Source organism: Crinia signifera, chromosome 3 (genome assembly GCF_055691185.1).
Source record: "Crinia signifera chromosome 3, ASM5569118v1, whole genome shotgun sequence".
NCBI classification, from domain to species: domain Eukaryota; kingdom Metazoa; phylum Chordata; class Amphibia; order Anura; family Myobatrachidae; genus Crinia; species Crinia signifera.
The window spans coordinates 30026454-30048549 of record NC_139219.1 but is presented as its reverse complement, the minus strand read 5'-3'; the positions used below and the strand labels follow the sequence as shown (position 1 = coordinate 30048549).

Below are 22096 nucleotides of genomic sequence, written 5' to 3'. Positions count from 1 at the left end.
ACATCAGTCACCCCGACTGGTGCTATGGGGTAAGAGCAGATGGGATAGCCCTCGCTCCCCCTGGGTTATCCAGTAAGGATCTGAAAAGCAAAATCTTTCTCTAATGGACAAAACCATGAGGCTTCTCCCGGAGAGGCAACTTTAATACGTCATTGTGTATGGGCTAACCTGACCATAATTAAACGGGATATTCAATTGATTTATTCTTTGCACATATCACCCTACAACAATCTCCCGCCAATTTTAGATGAGAGAACGGTGCAATATAACAATTGAATACCACCCAGTGTGTTAGTATTAAAGATGTTAGGCACCATCTGATTATTGGGCATGTTTATTAATATTTTTGGTACTCTTTACTTAGTTGGGCGCCCATCGTGGGGATTGCGGGCATCGCGGCCAGTACATTAACGGCCGCGACGCGATGCCCGCGATCCCCGCGATTTCCCATAGGGTTCAATGTTAAATTTAGTGCTGCCCGCGATTTTACATTCAATGCTTCAATGGCCGCGATTTGGCCATAGGAATCAATGTTAAATGCCCAAATAGTTAAATTGTGCCCAAATAGGCACAATTAACACTTAAATGTCCCCCCAAATTTGTAACACCACCCCACGATCCACGCCAACCCGAAGCGTGGCGAGCGCAGCGAGTCCGCGAGGGGAGGCGGTACGCGTCCTCCGACCTTTTCATACCGCCACTATCCACGTCGGTGTGGAGTTGAGAAAAGAATAGTGTGGCGAGCGCAGCGAGCCACCGAGCCCGAAGCGTGGCGAGGGGACGCGGATACCTGTGAAGCCCGCGTAGGGCAACGTTTACCTGTGAAGGTTTCCGCGTCCCCTCGCGGGGCTCGCTGCGCTCGCCACGCTTCGGGCTCGGTGGCTTGCTGCGCTCGCCACACTATTCTATTCTCAACTCCACGCCGACGTGGATAGTGGGGGTATGAAAAGGTCGGAGGACGCGTACCGCCGCCCCTCGCGGGCTCGCTGCGCTCGCCACGCTTCGGGTTGGCGTGGATCGTGGGGTGGCGTTACAAATTTTGGGGGACATTTAAGTGTTAATTGTGCCTATTTGGGCGTGGATCGTGGGGTGGCGTTACAATTTTTGGGGGACATTTAAGTGTTAATTGTGCCTATTTGGGCTCTGTGGCCCATTTAACATTGATTCCTATGGCCAAATCGCGGCCATTGAAGCATTGAATGTGAAATCGCGGGCAGCACTAAATTTAACATTGAACCCTATGGGAAATCGCGGGGATCGCGGGCATCGCGTCGCGGCCGTTAATGTACTGACCGCGATGCCCGCGATCCCCGCGATTTCTTTACCCGCGACGCCCGCGATGGAGATCATGGGCGCCGTGCTAGGTAAAGAGTACCATATTTTTTATTAATAAAATAATTAGAAAATTGGTATTTTCACACCCCTTCAACATTATTTTTGTATTACCTAAATGTACTAAAGGGCAATTGAAGGAGTCTCATAATTCTCCTCCAAGACATTATAGAAAGCTGATAGCATTTCTTATACTTGTAAAGGGAATTGTGGTCTGATTACATTTCCTAACCACAAATTGTGAAAAACTATTGTAGGAGAACCTGGCAATAATAATGCCAGCTGCGAATGGCATTATGGAAGCCCCTCTACTCTGCAGATACCATAATGCTGCAATTCCAGCTCCAACACCCTCTTCCCTCCCCTCCATCTGCAGCTGGAAGGCTCCTGTCATCAGTACGGGAGAAACAGGGTTCCGTGTAGTATAGCCGACGGGTTAACGAAAGGTTATTAGAAATTCCTTGGAATCAGCCAGTGATGGAAGCACTTCTAGAGAATAAGGCCCAGACCCACCACCTTCCCTGCCTCCAGACATCCAGTGCAGGCTGGTGCTATGGGGTAGGAGCAGATGGGATAGCCCTCGCTCCCCACACATCAGTCACCCTGGCTGGTGCTATGGGGTAGGAGCAGATGGGATAGCCCTCGCTCCCCACACACATCAGTCACCCTGGCTGGTGCTATGGGGTAGGAGCAGATGGGATAGCCCTCGCTCCCCACACACATCAGTCAGCCTGGCTGGTGCTATGGGGTAGGAGCAGATGGGATACCCCTCGCTCCCCTCACACATCAGTCACCCTGGCTGGTGCTATGGGGTAGGAGCAGATGGGATAGCCCTCGCTCCCCACACACATCAGTCACCCTGGCTGGTGCTATGGGGTATGAGCAGATAGGATAGCCCTCGCTCCCCCCACACATCAGTCACCCTGGCTGGTGCTATGGGGTAGGAGCAGATGGGATAGCCCTCGCTCCCCACACACATCAGTCACCCCGACTGGTGCTATGGGGTAAGAGCAGATGGGATAGCCCTCGCTCCCCACACACACCAGTCACCCCGACTGGTGCTATGGGGTAAGAGCAGATGGGATAGTCCTCGCTCCCCCCACACATCAGTCACCCTGGGGTACATTAACGGCCGCGACGCGATGCCCGCGATCCCCGCGATTTCCCATAGGGTTCAATGTTAAATTTAGTGCTGCCCGCGATTTTACATTCAATGCTTCAATGGCCGCGATTTGGCCATAGGAATCAATGTTAAATGCCCAAATAGTTAAATTGTGCCCAAATAGGCACAATTAACACTTAAATGTCCCCCCAAATTTGTAACGCCACCCCACGATCCACGCCAACCCGAAGCGTGGCGAGTGCAGCGAGTCCGCGAGGGGCGGCGGTACGCGTCCTCCGACCTTTTCATACCGCCACTATCCACGTCGGTGTGGAGTTGAGAAAAGAATAGTGTGGCGAGCGCAGCGAGCCACCGAGCCCGAAGCGTGGCGAGGGGACGCGGATACCTGTGAAGCCCGCGTAGGGCCACGTTTACCTGTGAAGGTTTCCGCGTCCCCTCGCGGGGCTCGCTGCGCTCGCCACGCTTCGGGCTCGGTGGCTCGCTGCGCTCGCCACACTATTCTATTCTCAACTCCACGCCGACGTGGATAGTGGGGGTATGAAAAGGTCGGAGGACGCGTACCGCCGCCCCTCGCGGGCTCGCTGCGCTCGCCACGCTTCGGGTTGGCGTGGATCGTGGGGTGGCGTTACAAATTTTGGGGGACATTTAAGTGTTAATTGTGCCTATTTGGGCGTGGATCGTGGGGTGGCGTTACAAATTTTGGGGGACATTTAAGTGTTAATTGTGCCTATTTGGGCTCTGTGGCCCATTTAACATTGATTCCTATGGCCAAATCGCGGCCATTGAAGCATTGAATGTGAAATCGCGGGCAGCACTAAATTTAACATTGAACCCTATGGGAAATCGCGGGGATCGCGGGCATCGCGTCGCGGCCGTTAATGTACTGACCGCGATGCCCGCGATCCCCGCGATTTCTTTACCCGCGACGCCCGCGATGGAGATCGTGGGCGCCGTGCTAGGTAAAGAGTACCATATTTTTTATTAATAAAATAATTAGAAAATTGGTATTTTCACACCCCTTCAACATTATTTTTGTATTACCTAAATGTACTAAAGGGCAATTGAAGGAGTCTCATAATTCTCCTCCAAGACATTATAGAAAGCTGATAGCATTTCTTATACTTGTAAAGGGAATTGTGGTCTGATTACATTTCCTAACCACAAATTGTGAAAAACTATTGTAGGAGAACCTGGCAATAATAATGCCAGCTGCGAATGGCATTATGGAAGCCCCTCTACTCTGCAGATACCATAATGCTGCAATTCCAGCTCCAACACCCTCTTCCCTCCCCTCCATCTGCAGCTGGAAGGCTCCTGTCATCAGTACGGGAGAAACAGGGTTCCGTGTAGTATAGCCGACGGGTTAACGAAAGGTTATTAGAAATTCCTTGGAATCAGCCAGTGATGGAAGCACTTCTAGAGAATAAGGCCCAGACCCACCACCTTCCCTGCCTCCAGACATCCAGTGCAGGCTGGTGCTATGGGGTAGGAGCAGATGGGATAGCCCTCGCTCCCCACACATCAGTCACCCTGGCTGGTGCTATGGGGTAGGAGCAGATGGGATAGCCCTCGCTCCCCACACACATCAGTCACCCTGGCTGGTGCTATGGGGTAGGAGCAGATGGGATAGCCCTCGCTCCCCACACACATCAGTCAGCCTGGCTGGTGCTATGGGGTAGGAGCAGATGGGATACCCCTCGCTCCCCTCACACATCAGTCACCCTGGCTGGTGCTATGGGGTAGGAGCAGATGGGATAGCCCTCGCTCCCCACACACATCAGTCACCCTGGCTGGTGCTATGGGGTAGGAGCAGATGGGATAGCCTTCAATCCCCCAACACATCAGTCACCCTGGCTGGTGCTATGGGTTAGGAGCATATGGGATAGCCCTCGCTCCCCACACACATCCGTCACCCTGACTGGTGCTATGGGGTAAGAGCAGATGGGATAGTCCTCGCTCCCCCCACACATCAGTCACCCTGGCTGGTGCTATGGGGTAGGAGCAAATGGGATAGCCCTCACTCCCCACACACACCAGTCACCCCGACTGGTGCTATGGGGTAAGAGCAGATGGGATAGTCCTCGCTCCCCCCACACATCAGTCACCCTGGCTGGTGCTATGGGGTAGGAGTAGATGGGCTAGCCCTCGCTCCCCCCACACATCAGTCACCCTGGCTGGTGCTATGGGGTAAGAGCAGATGGGATAGCCCTTGCTCCCCCTGGGTTATCCAGTAAGGATCTGAAAAGCAAAATCTTTCTCTAATGGACAAAACCATGAGGCTTCTCCCGGAGAGGCAACCTTAATACGTCATTGTGTATGGGCTAAACCTGACCATAATTAAACGGGATATTCAATTGATCTATTCTTTGCACATATCACCCTACTACAATCTCCCGCCAATTTTAGATGAGAGAAAGGTGCGATATACCAATTGAATACCACCCAGTGTGTTAGTATTAAAGATGTTAGGCACCATCTGATTATTGGGCATGTTTATTAATATTTTTTATTAATAAAATAATTAGAAAATTGGTATTTTCACACCCCTTCAACATTATTTTTGTATTACCTAAATGTACTAAAGGGCAATTGAAGGAGTCTCATAATTCTCCTCCAAGACATTATAGAAAGCTGATAGCATTTCTTATACTTGTAAAGGGAATTGTGGTCTGATTACATTTCCTAACCACAAATTGTGAAAAACTATTGTAGGAGAACCTGGCAATAATAACGCCAGCTGCGAATGGCATTATGGAAGCCCCTCTACTCTGCAGATACCATAATGCTGCAATTCCAGCTCCAACACCCTCTTCCCTCCCCTCCATCTGCAGCTGGAAGGCTCCTGTCATCAGTACGGGAGAAACAGGGTTCCGTGTAATATAGCCGACGGGTTAACGAAAGGTTATTAGAAATTCCTTGGAATCAGCCAGTGATGGAAGCACTTCTAGAGAATAAGGCCCAGACCCCCCACCACACACCCCCACACACACCCACACCACCTTCCCCGCCTCCAGACATTGCAGTTGCTCAACCAAAGTACAGTATGCTGAACAGTGGTTCCGGTTCTTAGGATGACAGCGTCTAGGTCAATAGGTCGACAGGCAAAAGGTTGATAGATCACACTACATCTGAACTAACACAAGGTCGACATATGAAAAGGTCGACATGAGTTTTTCTATTTTTTTTCTTTCAGATGACTTGTTCATACGTTATGATCCACTTGTACTACAAAAGAGAACGGTAAAGTGTGCCGCGTGAAGCGGAGTGCGGCACCATGCCTGGAGCATGGTGAGTGAATAGTGTTACACTAATTGCGGGTCCGTGTTGGCATAGACAAAAAATAATTTTAAAAAACTCTCCCTGCAGGGAGAAGCCTATGTAGATGGTAGTGTGCTGCCTCTGTCAGGGGACTCCCAAAGTTTAACCATCTGCTCCCATCTTTGAAAGTTCATCAAGTGTCAACTAAGCGGTGGGGTTGCAGTCAGAGAGGGCAGGGCTGAGTACCTCAAAGTCCATTTTTCTTAATTTGGGGGCTTGCCCCCAGCTCCCTCTCCGCACTAACTTCAGAGAGATCACCAGCGGTGATTGCCAGCTCCCCCACCCTGCCTCATCGCCCGCTGGACACTGCGACTCGCAGAAGGGACAGCGGGACAGTCTGCAAGTAGCAGGACAGTCCTGCTGTAGTCGGGACAGTTGGGAGCTATGGTATAAATGGCCTATAAACCCCACTTTCCCAATCACTCCCAGCACAGATAGGCTATTATTACCAGCCACACCTAGATTGTGCAGCACCGTACATACTGTACATGTATAATTAATTATAATTAATGTTTTGGATCCGGAAGTGTAGAGAATATAACAGAGCACATCCAGCGTACTATATGCAAGGACCAATTCATAGACTGTACATATAACTATATTATGTCACATTAGCATAAAACACAAGTAATACATTTAAGAGAGTGTATAGTCTAAGAAGCTTATTCTGGTTGATTTATTTATTAACAGTTTCTTATATAGCGCACACAGATTCCGCAGCGCTTTACAGAGAATATTTGAACATTCACATCAGTCCCTGCCCAGTGGAGCTTACAATCTATATTCCCTACCACATGAACACACAGACACATACAGTCTAGGGTTAATTTTGTTGGAAGCCAATTAACCTACAGTACCAGTATATTTTTGAATTGTGGGAGGAAACCGGAGTACCCGGAGCAAACCCACGCAGGTACGGGGAGAATATACAAACAGTTAGAGCAATGGTGGGGATCGAACCCATGACCTCAGCGCTGTGAGGCAGTAATGCTAACCATTACACCATCCGTGCTGCCCCTCATTCGCATGCACATTCGCACGCACCCGTGCGAACGGCAATTGCAAGCACGCAGTCTGCGAAGCACCGACAGGTTAAAGAAAAATTATTAGAAATTCCTTGGAATCAGCCAGTGATGGAAGCACTGCTACTTCTAGAGAATAAGGCCCAGAGCCCCCCACCACACACACACAGACACACACACACACACACACACACACACACCACCTTCCCCGCCTCCAGACATTGCAGTTGCTCAACCAAATTGAAAGCACAGTATGTTCAACAGTGGTTCCGGTTGTTAGGATGACAGCATCTAGGTCAATAGTCAACAGGTCAACCACTATAGGTCGACAGGCAAAATGTTGATAATTGATATGACCTAGATTGGCAATGACACATGGTCAACATATGAAAAGGTCGACGTGAGTTTTTCACTATTTATTCTCTTTCATATGACTTTATATTTTACGATCCACCTGGACTACAACTGAGAATAGGAAAGTGCAGAGGGAAGCGGAGCGAGGCGCCGTGCCCGAAGCATGGCGAGTGAAGTTACACTAATTACAGGTCTATGTTGACATAGACACCAAAAAACGCGAGAAATTCATATTGACCTTTCCTTCTAGACGGCTAAATAAATAAGAAATAGAATCGGTATGGTTGCTATGGGCAACTATTGGCATCATAGTAAAGTTACCCTTATGAGTCCCTCTCCTGGTAACTCTTGCAGAATGTAGCAGGGTAGCTTACCCTCTCGGATTGGCCGGGAAGCTTCCAAAAATCGTGTCCCCTCCTGGCCCCCCTGGAAGGATGGGCAAGTGTCCCACATTCAACTGGCTCCCCCCGCAGCCCCCTCCTCTAAGTATTGTATTATTTAAGCCCCGAAGAGACACGAATGGGGGCATTTTCTGTGGGGCTTGATGAGGAGCCTGAGTAGATGGTAGTGTTCAGGGGCGGATTGGCAACACAATCTGGCCCGGGAAAAATCCTCAAGCAGCCCAGGGGGGGGGGGGGGGGGGTTGGGGGTGCTAACGCTAATGACCGCCTGGGGGGGGGGGGGTGTGCTAATGACCGGCCATGGGTTGGGGGCTAACGCTAATGACCGGCCTGGGGGGGATGCTCACGCTAATGACAGGGGATCCGGCTCCCGGGGTGGGCGCCACTTACCAAGCTGCCACGCTGCTTGCGGCCGCACAGGCTGGAGGCTGCTCAGTCCCGAAAGCGGCTCTAGTAACACTGTAAATAATACCGGGTGACGTCACCCGAAAGCAACCGGAGGCCATATTGACTGTGGGCAGACAGGGAAAAGCGGCAGCCCAGACAGGGAAAAAGCGCCCTAATCAGTACCGGCCCACTGGGAAATGACCCGGTTTCCCGGTGGGCCAATCTGCCCCTGGTAGTGTTAGAGAGTGCTGTCTGTATTAGGAAGTACAGTATGTGTAGCGACTACAGTATGAGTGTCTTGGGGGGAGAGGAAGCAAAATTCCGGTAGGTAGGTTCATCACTCCCAGGGAGGGAGATTTAGTGAAGCTTTGAGAAAGATAAAGCATACCTCCCAACCAGGGTTGCCTACCCTCCCAGAATGCCCAGGAGGCTCCCGGAAATGCAGTCCTCCTCCCGGCCAGTCTGGGTAAGTCCACCAGCCCTCCGCAATTCCTACTCTAAGGGGGGTCCGCGGGGACCTGATGACATGAATTGTGTCATTGTGGCCCCGCCCCCTCTGTGCAATGCCTGAAATACCGGCATTGCAATTCAGGGGGCAAGGCATGATGACACGATTGCAATGGCATACCTCCCAACATGACCCATTCCAGGAGGAACAAGATAGTCTGTTCCTGGGCTTCCATGCCAGTGGCAGTTGCAGACTTGCAGGGCTGCAGCGCAGTCCAAAATTCAGATAGGGGAGCCCCACCAATTGCCACCCCTAACACCACAGTCTGGGCCTCACTGGCAGGTGTGGCTCCCCTATTTAAATTTGGACAGTGGTGTGTAGTCCCACCTCTGCAACTGCCACTGGTAGTATGTCCAGGAGCAGAACATGTTGTCCCTCCTGGAATAGAAAGATACAATTGATAGTGAGCGCTGATTAAAATATTCTACACTGCAGCTGCACCAAAAGGGGAAATTACCAAACCCCTTAAAATGGACCAAGCAAAAGAAAAAATAAATATGGTACAGCGCTGTGTTGAATAATATATACATTTATTAAAAATAACAATTCACACCACTCCTGAGGAAGCCGCTGATACGTTTTTCGAGGCGGAGAAACGCGTAGAGAGGTCAGAGAGGACACCATTTGGCGACAATACAGACACCAACCGATTGTTCTTGGATATGACCGTGTAAGAGGAATTGCACCAACGGTCAGAGACAACACTGTGGTATCTATAAAGCCCTAAGGAATGCCCCATCCCTGCCTCAAGACTGGAGATTAACATAAGTATACTCTAACTCAAATCTTGCATGTGCACATCAAGTATTGACTCTTGATTCCTAACTAACCCCAAGCCTAGGCTATTGATTAACAGAGTATTTTTCTGCATGCATCTAATGAATCACTAAAAACCAGTTGGTTGAGATGGGAATGGACCAACAAAGTTTTTATATATGTTGTAAGTCTTGTCTGTCTATTGTTGGCCAAAAAATTGTTATTTTTAATAAATTTATATATTATTCAACACAGCGCTGTACCATATTTATTTTTTCTCCTCCTGGAATAGGTCATGCACGGGTCATACCCCCACACATGGCCGTTTTTAAAGCCCATCTCCGGCCCCGCCCTTTTCAAAGCACATACACCGGCTCTTCCCCCTTCTTCCTCTAGCTCAGTGGTTCCCAACCCTGGTCCTCAAGTACCCCCAACAGTGCACATTTTCCAGGTCTCCTCACAGAATCAGGAGTGACATAATTAATTCCATCTGTGGATTTTTTTAAATGTGTCTGAATAATGAGTGCACCTGCTGGGTGACCTGGAAAACGTGCACTGTTGGGGGTACTTGAGGACCAGGGTTGGGAACCACTGCTCTAGCTGGCTGCTCTCTCCCAGAGAGGGCAGCCTAAAAGTAGGCAACCCAGCTCCCAACTCTCAGCCAGTGATCGCTGAATAGATGCTGTGTGCATGCGCTCGTCCTCTAGCAGAGGACAACCGGGCACTGCCCACCTGTTCAGGCACTGCTGGGCACGCCCCCTGAAAATTACAAAAAACAGTGGGGTCTAAACATCAGCACGTGCCACATTCACTGTATTATTCAGTATGCCTCATTACGTCGCCAGTTTCTATGTCGACAGTCAATACTGTAGGTCGATATGCAGAAGGTAGACATATGAAAAAGGTTGACATGGTAAACTGTCGACACACATAAAAGGTTAACATGACAAAGGATGACATGGAAAATATCGACTTGAGTTTTTCATGTTTTTGAAACCAACATATTATTCAGGCAGTTAAAATTCAGAAAATAAAAAAGTTATTTAGCATTAAGACCCCGCAGAGGTTGTGTTACCTGCTCTGTTAATTATGGAACAAGTAAAACACGTCAGGCCTGGTGAAACTTGCAGCTGCATATTGTGGTAACATCATGTGTTCATGCAAATAATACATGTAACTATAACAGACACTGCATTGTGTGATGCCGATAGCTGCACCGCTGGGAGGAGAAAAGGGGACGGAAAACGCAGACCCCGATCCCCAACTGTTACTGCTGATATGTAGGGAATGTACACAGAGAATGTCACCAGTAATTGCCACCTTTATTGCACCAGTCTCCCCCAGTGCTCACACATGTGTCTGATCTGTCATGTTACTGCTACTGCTGGAGAATGGACCGGCCATTGTATACTGGGATACACCAGTGACGGGGGCTGGTAGACATGGGTGTGGTATAGGGGTCCGACAGTCAGGATCCCGACAGTCATTATCCCGACGTCGGGATCCCGACTGGCCGGACCCAGACAGCATGGCGAGCGTAACAAAGCCCCTTGCGGGCACGGAGGCTCGCTAAGCGAGCCACCTACTCTATTCTCCGTCTATGGGGGTCGTGGACCCCCACAAGGGAAAATAGCCGACAGGTGTCGGGAACCTGGCTGTCAGTGTTTGACAGTCGGGATCCTAACCCCGTCCGGCACCCTGTAGACATAGGGATGGCCATTGCCATCGATGGTTGCCATTGATGGCAATTCTGCAACTGGCCTTCGATAGTGCTTAACTATGCAATGGATGACCATCGATATTTTTAAATATCGATGGTCATCCATTGTATTTGATTAATTGGCATGTGGGCCAATCAAAAACCAGGGGGTGGGGCTTTGTGGGTGTTGGTGGCCGGAGCTAAGCTCCGTGTCCCAGCACTTTGAGAAAAAAAAAAGCAAAACATCGTTTTGCTATTCCATCGATGGAGTTAAACCATCTGGTTCTCCCCAGTCGATGGCAAAAGTATTCGACATCAGCCATGAACCATCGATGATTTCAAATCATCGATGGTCGATGGCCATCCCTAGTTAGACATAGCACAGGTGGTTCGTACTGCTGGAGAATGGATTGGACATTGTATTAGGGATGGCCATCGTTGCCATGGCCATCGATGGCAATTCTGCAACTGGCAATCGATAGTGCTAAACTATACAATGGACGACCATCGATATTTTTACATATCGATGGTCATCCATTGTGTTTGATTGACATGTGGGCCAATCAAAACACGGGGGCGGGGCTTCGTGGGTGTCGGGGGGCAGAGCTATGCTATGTGTCCCGGCACTTTGAAAAAAAAAAAAAAACTTTGTTTTGCTGTTCCATTGATGGAGGGAAACCATCTAGTTCACCCCCATCGATGGCAAAAGTATTCGACAGTGGCCATGAACCATCGATGATTTTGAATCATCGATAGTCGATGGCCATCCCTACATTGTATACTGGGATACATCAGTGACGGGGGCTGGTTGACATAACACAGGTGGCTGGTACTGCTGGAGAATGGACTGGCTATTGTATACTGGGATAGACCAGTGACGGGGACTGGTAGACATAGCACAGGTAGCTGGTACTGCTGGAGAATGGACTGGACGTTGTATACTGGGATACACCAGTGACGGGGTTGGTAGATATAGCACAGGCGGCTGGTACTGGTGGAAAATGAACCGGCCATTGTATACTTGGATAAACCAGTGACGGGGGCTAGTAGATATCGCACAGGCGGCTGGTATTGGTGGAGAATGAACCGGTCATTGTATACTTGGATAAACCAGTGACGGGGGCTGGTAGATATAGCACAGGCGGCTGGTACTGGTGGAGAATGGACTGGCCATTGTGTACTGGGATACACCAGTGATGGGGGCTGGTAGATATAGCACAGGCGGCTGGTACTGGTGGAGAATGGACTGGCCATTGTATACTGGGATACACCAGTGATGGGTCTGGTAGATATAGCACAGGCGGCTGGTACTGGTGGAGAATGGACCAGCCATTGTATACTGGGATACACCAGTGATGGGTCTGGTAGATATAGCACAGGCGGCTGGTACTGGTGGAGAATGGACTGGCCATTGTGTACTGGGATACACCAGTGATGGGGGCTGGTAGATATAGCACAGGCGGCTGGTACTGCCAGTGGGATACACCAGTGATGGGGGAAGGGGGGGGTAGACAGCTGCTCCTATATATTTTTTTTCTAATGAATGGTCTCATGTAACAAGCTGTAAATAACTGCTCATAAAATGTCTATACATAAAGCAGCTGTACGTTAGGTGCCCATTTGAAGCAGCGGCATGTCCTGCTCTGCCTACAGAGATACATGTCCTGTAGTACAATATAGTTGGCGCACGGTACAGCAGACACTACACGCAATTGATCCTGACAGTGTGCATGTTGCTCTCAGTTAGTTGGTTCTATATGGTTTCCGCTTATTACACTTTGAATAATCTATACTGTATATCTGTTTAGGGTCCGGGGTCTCAGGTTATCGATCTGCTTGTCCATTCCCTGGAGAGCGTATAGGCTGCAGTGCGGATAATGTTTTGCGTTAATGGTAGGACCCAGGGCCAGATTCTATAAGCTTCAAAAATGATAAAATAGAGAGTGATAAACAGCCAGCCAATCAGCTCCTGTATGACATTTTTCAAACACAGTCTGTGACATGGCAGGTAGGAGCTGATTGGCTGGCTGTTTATCACTCTCCATTTTATCACTTTTGAAGCTTAGAGAATCTGGCCCCCAGACACTTATGCACTCACAGCTACGATATCATAAGCAGCGGATGCACTAATACATACTGTACTAATCCTGCCGCAAATCTCTGCACACAGGCGCTGCATCAGAGGTGCCTTGATGATCGGCCATCTGATTTGCCCTGGGAATGTGCAGAATGGCTTCATGTATTGAGGATGCAGGCACCATGTTTTCTGGCACGGGATCGCCGTTGTAGCCTGAGAGATGCTTCGGAAATGGTTTAGGCCTCCACAAATGCTTCCCGACAGTTGATCACGTCAGGAATCAGGAAGGATTCACTGCACGCGGCATCGCTTAGGTACTCTGACACATGCGCAGAATGCAGATGATAAAGCTGCAAAAACGCCTTCAGGTTTGCACCCAAGAAGGGTGAATATTTATCCAATCCTTAACCCCCTGTCCTCCATCATTAATATTCTCTCTTTTTGTTTAATAATCACATTTCTCCTCTATTCTATATTTTTATCTGTTTTCCTTTCATCCCCCATCCCCACCACTTATATCATCACGTACGTACACGGCTCCTCCCCCATCCCCACCACTTATATCATCACGTACATACACGGCTCCTCCCACATCCTCACCACTTACATCATCACGTACGTACACGGCTCCTCCTCCATCCCCTCCACTTATATCATCACGTACGTACACGGCTCCTCCTCCATCCCCACCACTTATATCATCATGTACGTACACGGCTCCTCCCCATCCCCACCACTTATATCATCACGTACGTACACGGCTCCTCCCCCATCCTCACCACTTATATCATCACGTACGTACACGGCTCCTCCCCCATCCCCACCACTTATATCATCACGTACATACACGGCTCCTCCCCCATCCCCACCACTTATATCATTACGTCCGTACACGGCTCCTCCCCCATCCCCACCACTTATATCATCACGTACGTACACGGCTCCTCCCCCATCCTCACCACTTATATCATCACGTACATATACGGCTCCTCCCCCATCCCCACCACTTATATCATCACGTACGTACACGGCTCTTCCCCCATCCCCACCACTTATATCATCAAGTACATACACGGCTCCTCCCACATCCCCACCACTTATATCATAACGTACGTACACAGCTCCTCCCCCATCCTCACCACTTATATCATCACGTACGTACACGGCTCCTCTCACATCCTCACCACTTATATCATCACGTACGTACACGGCTCCTCCCCCATCCCCAACACTTATATCATCACGTACGTACATGGCTCCTCTCCCATCCCCAACACTTATATAATCACGTACCTACACAGCTCCTCCCACATCCTCACCACTTGTATCATCACGTACGTACACGGCTCCTCCCCCATCCCCACCACTTATATCATCACGTACGTACACGGCTCCTCCCCTATCCCCACCACTTATATCATCACGTACGTACACGGCTCCTCTCCCATCCCCAACACTTATATAATCACGTACCTACACAGCTCCTCCCACATCCTCACCACTTGTATCATCACGTACGTACACGGCTCCTCCCCCATCCCCACCACTTATATCATCACGTACGTACACGGCTCCTCCCCCATCCCCACCACTTATATCATCATGTACGTACACGGCTCCTCTCCCATCCTCACAACTTATATCATCACGTACGTACACGGCTCCTCCCCCATCCCCACCACTTATATCATCACGTACGTACATGGCTCCTCCCCCATCCCCACCACTTATATCATCACGTACGTACACGGCTCCTCCCCCATCCCCACCACTTATATCATAACGTACGTACACAGCTCCTCCCCCATCCTCACCACTTATATCATCACGTACGTACACGGCTTCTCCCACATCCTCACCACTTATATCATCACGTACGTACACGGCTCCTCCCCCATCCCCACCACTTATATCATAACGTACATACACGGCTCCTCCTCCATCCCCACCACTTATATCATCATGTACGTACACGGCTCCTCCCCCATCCCCACCACTTATATCATCACGTACGTACACGGCTCCTCCCCCATCCCCACCACTTATATCATCACGTACGTATATATCTCCTCCCCCATCCCCAGCCACTTATATCATCACGTACGTACACGGCTCCTCCCCCATCCCTACCACTTATATTATCACATACGTACATGGCTCCTCTCCCATCCTCACCACTTATATCATCACGTACGTACACGGCTCCTCCCCCATCCCCACCACTTATATCATCACGTACGTACACGGCTCCTCCCCCATCCCCACCACTTATATCATCACGTACGTACACGGCTCCTCCCCCATCCCCACCACTTATATCATCACGTACGTACACGGCTCCTCCCCCATCCCCATCACTTATATCATAACGTACGTACACAGCTCCTCCCCCATCCTCACCACTTATATCATCAAGTACGTACACGGCTCCTCCCACATCCTCACCACTTATATCATCACGTACGTACACGGCTCCTCCCGCATCCCCACCACTCATGTACGTACACGGCTCCTCCCCCTATTTTGTAAAAGCAGGTGACAAGTCTGTCAGTGTTTAACTCCCATCAATACCCATGCTTTGCAGAAGGGACTCTTGCTTTGGGGAGGCTTTGGTAAATGTGGCATATGAATGGGGGCAGCCACCTGGGCCAGGAACCATGCCCGTCCAACTCCACCCTTCGTTCTGTGCCTCTGCTCTGCCATCTTGTTATGCAAACTTACACCTGTGGAGGAAATCTGGGTGCAATTACTGAAACTGAGGGGCAGGGTGAGCCCAAGGGTGGTTATAAACTGAGCACTGAATGTTATATCTTCAAAATGGCCTAGGCTGAATTATAGGAAAGCCGCCTGGTGTGTATATTCCAACAGCCATTGTGCTAAGTGTCAGTGCGTGCCGGCAAGGAGTTTCCTGCCTGGATCAGTGAGCTCCTGCATTAAAAAAACATTCCAGCCGCCGTGATGTTTGTACAAGATACAGTGCAGCGTGAGGTAAATAAGGCAGGCCAGGTGCACGTAACCAAGATAATGTGGTGCCTAAGTGGGGAGTGCAGCATATGGCGAGCAACAACAAAAAGAAACATACGGAAAAAATGGGTTGGGATCATTTGGTCTACAGCATGATTGTCTACAGCATGATAGTCGACAGTCATTAGGTCGACATGGGTCTAGGTCGACATGGTTCTATGTCGAATGGTCATTAGTTCGACAGGTCATTAATTCGACAGGTCATTAGGTCAACGGTCAAAAGGTCGACATGGGTTTTTTCACTGTTTTTTGACCCGAATGTCAACACAGTCAACATGAACACAGTTTAAAGTGCATCGCTGCACTCGCAATGCTTTGGGCAAGGTGCCTCGCTTTGCTTGGCACACTATTTTATTCTCCCACCACGCCCTAGTGGATGGTAGGGCATGAATTACCGCCTTTGGGTGGTGATACCCTATAGAAGCCTATGGGCTTCTTTTCGCTGGCCGCCGCAAACCCGCCGACCCCCCTCTCCCCCTCCCTCTGGCTTACCTGGTCCAGGTCCTCCTGGACCCGGGCCGGAAGGTAAAACCTTCCTCCCCCTAGTGGCACCGGGGACAGCCTGCTTAGCTGTCCCCGGCGTGTGGGGAGCAGGAGGCGGCAGGGAGGTGATGGACACACCACATTACAGGTTTCGCTGGGGGCCTCCGTCACCGCATCGCGATGCCAGCCGCATATGTTAGTACATATGCGCTGGCATCGCGGTGGATATTAATAAATCCCGCCCCAAGAATTATACAAAGTTTGTACTAAAGAGCCAGATTCAAACATTCAACTTTCTCAGCCCTACACTCAGATAGGCCCCTCAGTATGTCAATACTTACTTGGTGCTGCGATGGCCGCGGGGAGATCAGAACCGCTGATTACGTCAGCATCTCCCCAATGGCCGGGCCCACCCTTGGTTTTGTGCGGCACTCCCAGATAACGCTGGGATGCTGCCTACAAACACCGGCCGGCTGTCAATCAGCCAATGTACGGCCTGCGATCATAAGCTTGACCACATGGAGGGCTTGCGCATGTGCACTGCAGACCGTGCGCATGTGCGGTTCTCCGATAATTCACAGCACTGCGATCAGGGCTAAATAGGGCCCTAAGACAAAGCTACACAGAAGATGACAACTTTTAGGATCCCCCCAAAAATCACTCCCCAATATCTCCTCTCCTTACACCCGCCACCACCAAGCACCAACCCATACCTCCCAACTTCTTGCCTGTGTAAAACGGGACACTCGCGTGGCGGAGCTGCGCGCGCAAAAAGGGGGTGCGGCCCACAGAAAGGAGGCGTGCATCACACAATGGTGCTTTCTAAGGCCATGCCCCGATTTTCCGTCCCTCAGCAGCGCTGAATAGAAGCTGTGCGCATGTGCACAGCGTCTATTCTCTACTGGCTGGGGGGGCACCCAACTACCCCTACCGCGGGACACTGGCAGCCTCGGGTGGGACGCGAGAACGTCACCGAAAACCGTGACGTACCCGCGTTATGACCAACCTCCTCATCTTTAATTCTTTTGAGGTTCTGAGCTACTTGTAAGGGACTAGTTAGTTAGCAGCCCATCAAAATGATGGCTCAGAACAGTAATGTCAGCCCCAGCGGCCCTGCATGCCCGAACAGAGTAACACTTGAATTGCTCATCTAGTGGCTGCAAGTGCGCACATCACTTGAATCCCCCCATAGAGGTCAGGTTAGCTTTTTATTAGAGGGGATCTGTGATGTAGAAATTGCATGTGGGGTACTTTCCCCCTGTGTAAAACCATGAGGAAGTGTTGGTCTAATTTTGGTCCATTTTGTTGTCCGTTTGACCAAAATGGGCAGAATCATGTGCACTGCAGGTGGGGCAAATGTAACATGTGACGGATCCCTCAAACAGCGTTGCGGTAAGAAGCCCATAGGCTTCTGCAGGGAATCGCCAGCTTTTGCTGGCGATTCCCTTTGCAGCGCTGCCACTGTGGCTTACAGAAATGCTGTGTTAGAGAATCGCCCCCTGTGTGAGTTATTTTGTTTCTGTGCAGGGTAAATACTGGCTGCATTATATTTACACTGCAATTTAGAGTTCAGTTTCAACACACCCCAACCAAATCTCTCTCTGCACATGTTACATCTGCCCCACCTGCAGTGCATTTGATTTTGCCCATTTTGAGAACAAATTTGCACTGTGATCAGATCTGAATAAGGCCCTAAATACAGATCTTTAAGACACAAACATGAGGTAAGGGGTAATAATGAATTTACCCCCTATGTATACAGATTGACACATTCATCGTATTATATATATATATATATATATATATATATATATATATATATATATATATGGGATTATATTTACTAAACGTTGATTTCTAGTTGATTAGGATTAATTTTAGATAGATTTTCTGGGGAACTTTTCAGAGATTTAGCTGCAAATATTAAATGATAAATGGGCCCTTTTATCACCTTCGCATTTATCTTTTTTTTTTTTTAAGGTTTGAGTCCCCCATTCACTATGCAGACATATCTGAAGCTACAGATGCAGCGGGTCTCTTCTTTGCAGGGGATGGCGGAAGATTCGCAATGCGCCATCCCCCGCCAGCCGCCGCAAGGGGACTCACGCGCACGAGATGTGCGCGCGTCGCCTTACAACGGGGCTCCCCCCGTGTCCCCGCCACCTCGCCGAGGGTCGCCCCGGGTCCCCGCCGCCTTGCCGCCCCCCCCCCCCCTTCCCCCCTAACCCTGTCCGTCTCAGTTTCCCCCCGCCGACGGGAAACTGAGATGCGCCTGCGTGTGAGACGCACACGCATCTCAGTCAGATGGAGCGCCTCGCCGCTGGCGATCGCCAGCAGACAGATTCTGGCGCTGGCGGAGCAAGAGCGAGAGGCGCTCCATCTGTACAAATCACCTCAGATTTCCATCAGATATCTGATCTGACACTTTTGGGGACGTTCCCGCGTCCCGCCCGGGGCCAACATTGTCCCGTGGTGGGGGGAGGGAGCAGTTGGGAGTCTCCTCCAGTCTAAAGAGAATGGGCATGTGCATCTATTCAGCTTTGCGGAGTGGTGAAAGACGGGGGCGCAGCCTCAGGACATGTCATCCCACAAAGCCACGCCCCCTTTTCACAGGCCACGCCCCTTTTGGGCGCATGTGTCCCTGTCCTATGAAAGGAAAAGTTGGGAAGTATGCATCTGCCCCCTGCAGTGCAGCATCCTATTAGAGAAAGAAATAGCGGTACTTGTTTCCTAGCACGGCCACAATCGCGGGCATCGTGTGCCTTAACTTTAAGGCACACGATGCCCGCGATGCCCGCGATTTCCTTTGAAAAAAGCCCAACTCTGGTACATCGCGTCGGTCGTGTGCCTTAAGAAGGCACACGACGCGACCAACGCGATGCCCACGATTTCCCCATAGGCTTCAATGTTAAAATATTTTAACATCGAAACCTATGCACGTCCGACGCGATGCCCCCGATTTCTCCATAGGCTTCAATGTTAAAATATTTAACATTGAAGCCTATGCGATGGACCCGATTTGTCCATAGGCTTCAATGTTAAAATATTTTAACATTGAAACTGAGTCCATTTAACATAGCAAAAAATGGGAAAAGGCCCAATATGGGCCATTTCTCATTGGGTATGGCCCCGTCATGTGTGTAAAAAATAATGGCCCCCCATTGTGGACGCCACCCCCACGACTGACGCGAACCCGAAGCGTGGCGAGCGCAGCGAGCCCGCGAGGGGCGGCGGTAGGCGTCCTCCGACCTTTTCATTCCCCTACTATCCACGTCGGCGTGGAGTTGAGAATAGATTAGTGTGGCGAGCGCAGCGAGCCACCGAGCCCGAAGCGTGGCGAGCGGACGCGGATACCTTCACAGGTATCCGCGTCCCCTCGTGGGCTTCACAGCTGTCCGCGTGCGCTCGCCACGCTTCGGGCTCGGTGGCTCGCTGTGCTCGCCACACTAATCTATTCTCAACTCCACGCCGACGTGGATAGTAGGGGAATGAAAAGGTCGGAGGACGCGCACCGCCGCCCCTCGCGGGCTTGCTGCGCTCGCCACGCTTCGGGTTCGCGTCAATCGTGGGGGTGGCGGCCACAATGGGGGGCCATTATTTTTTACACACTTGACGGGGCCATACCCAATGAGAAATGGCCCATATTGGCCCTTTACACATTTATACTATGTTCAATGGACTCAGTTTCAATGTTAAAATAATTTAACATTGAAGACTATGGACACAATGGACCAGATTTCTTTTTCATTTTCTGTGATTGAGTGGCCTGTGGGCCACTCAAAATGCGGGGGCGGGGCTTCGCGGGTGTCGGGGGCGGAGCTATGCTCCGTGTCCCGGGACTTTAGGGAAAAGCAAAAACAAAACTATTCGTTTAAACTTTAAATCGATGGTGGGAAACCATCTGGTTCTCCCCCATCGATGGCAAATCTATTCGACATCGGCCATAAACCATCGATGATTTCTAATCATCGATGGTGGATGGCCATCCCTAGGGAGGGGTGGCAGTCATTGGGGCAATTATACTTTCTGCACTGGGGACTCTGGACCAGTACAGTTCCAGTTTGCCACAATGAAACCATATCCAGACTAAGTTAATACATAGGTGCCTTCCCTGCTGCATCCTGACTGCGGGAGACTCCCTGAAATAGCAGCGATCTCCCCGACTCCCTGCACAGTCCACAATCTCCCTGATTTCACCTAACCCGCATTATGCAGCTCTAACATTTTATTGGGATAAAAAAAATCAGATATATGCATATCCAGATTATCAAGGAAGGGGGTACTGCACTTAAGGTGGGGGGGGGGGGGGCTACTGCACTCTGTCAGGGGCCCCTTCAGTGGCATAACTATAATTTATGCGCCACCCTGCCAAAAATTTCACAGCACACCCGCCCCCCCCCCCCTTCCCCCAGTAAAGTTAGCAAACCTCCCCCTGGCCGCCCATGCCCCCCTCATGCCGCATTACTCCTCCGCTCAGCAGGGACCCCCAGATCTTCTCTGCAGTGCGGTCACGGCTCCCCTCCTGCTTCTTGAGTCCATCACAAAAGTGGTTTACATCGGAATCACAAGTGAAATAATTCATTCCACCTGTGGATCTTTTAAATGTGTCAATGAGTAATGGATGCACCGGTGCACCTGCCGGGTCACCTGGAAAACGTGTACTGTGTGGGGTCCTGAGGACCGAGTTTGAGCACCCCTGTATTTGTGAGACCTGCAAAACATGCACTGTGTGGGGTCCTGAGGACCGAGTTTGAGAACCTAATATATCATCCATACCTCCCAACATGACCCATTCCAGGAGGGACAGAATGCTCTCTACCTTCATAATCTATGATTGTGACGGCACCTTTATTCTAAATGCAATAGATAAACACAGGTGACGCCACCCATCTATTAAGAGGGAAGTCCAGATACAGAGCATACTGTCCCTCTTGCAATATTTGGAGGTATGGAAACAATCTCATATATGCCCCAACTCCCCTGGGCACCCCAAGCCTTAATCCAGCCCTGGATATATACATTCTCATGGAACCATCAGTGCCATTTCCCTGCGGATCATTTGGGACACCTTGGCGAGAACGTGGCCAAAGGTGCCCCCCTGTAACGTTACTAGTACTGTATCTAAATACAATGACAAACAGAGTTGCATAGAGTCCTTACCGAGGGTCTCTTCCATATAACCCCTTGGGTCTTCGAAGAATTGGGTCCCAGTTCATTGTATCCCAGGGCTGAGACGCACGCAGGGAATTGGTCGTCTTTGAAGAGAACTCTATTGGACAAGCACTGCGCCCGCAGTTCCTCAAAGTCCTGATCAAAGAGCTTCACTGGGTAGCTGTTGGTGCCAAGCCCCTCGGCTACAGCCCTGTCCTTGCACAGCTTAGCTGCAACGCCTGACATGTTCCTCTGCTCTGGGTGACAGAACCTGACAGCCTCACAGGCAGCGAGAGGGATATATATAAGGAGCCAGGTGTACGTCAGGCTGTGCTGGGAGGGGACAGCAAATCTGTGTAATCACAGGAGTGTAAATACTGTATGTGTACAAGACAAGGGGAGGAAAGACACCCACTGCAGGATGGAGAGTGAGGCTGCAGGCAACTACACTACTACTGTGG

At 50.2% G+C, this 22096-nt stretch overlaps 1 pseudogene across 1 annotated transcript in view; it reads right to left on the bottom strand.

Moving 5' to 3' along the window:
- LOC146062463 (calpain-8-like) overlaps positions 1-21881 on the bottom strand; it is a 61800-nt pseudogene extending 39919 nt beyond the window's left edge. Inside the window, exon 1 of the transcript XR_014471331.1 lies at positions 21645-21881. The product of XR_014471331.1 is annotated as a calpain-8-like (transcript). The remainder of the gene's footprint in view (positions 1-21644) is intronic.
- Between the last annotated feature and the right edge of the window lie 215 nt (positions 21882-22096).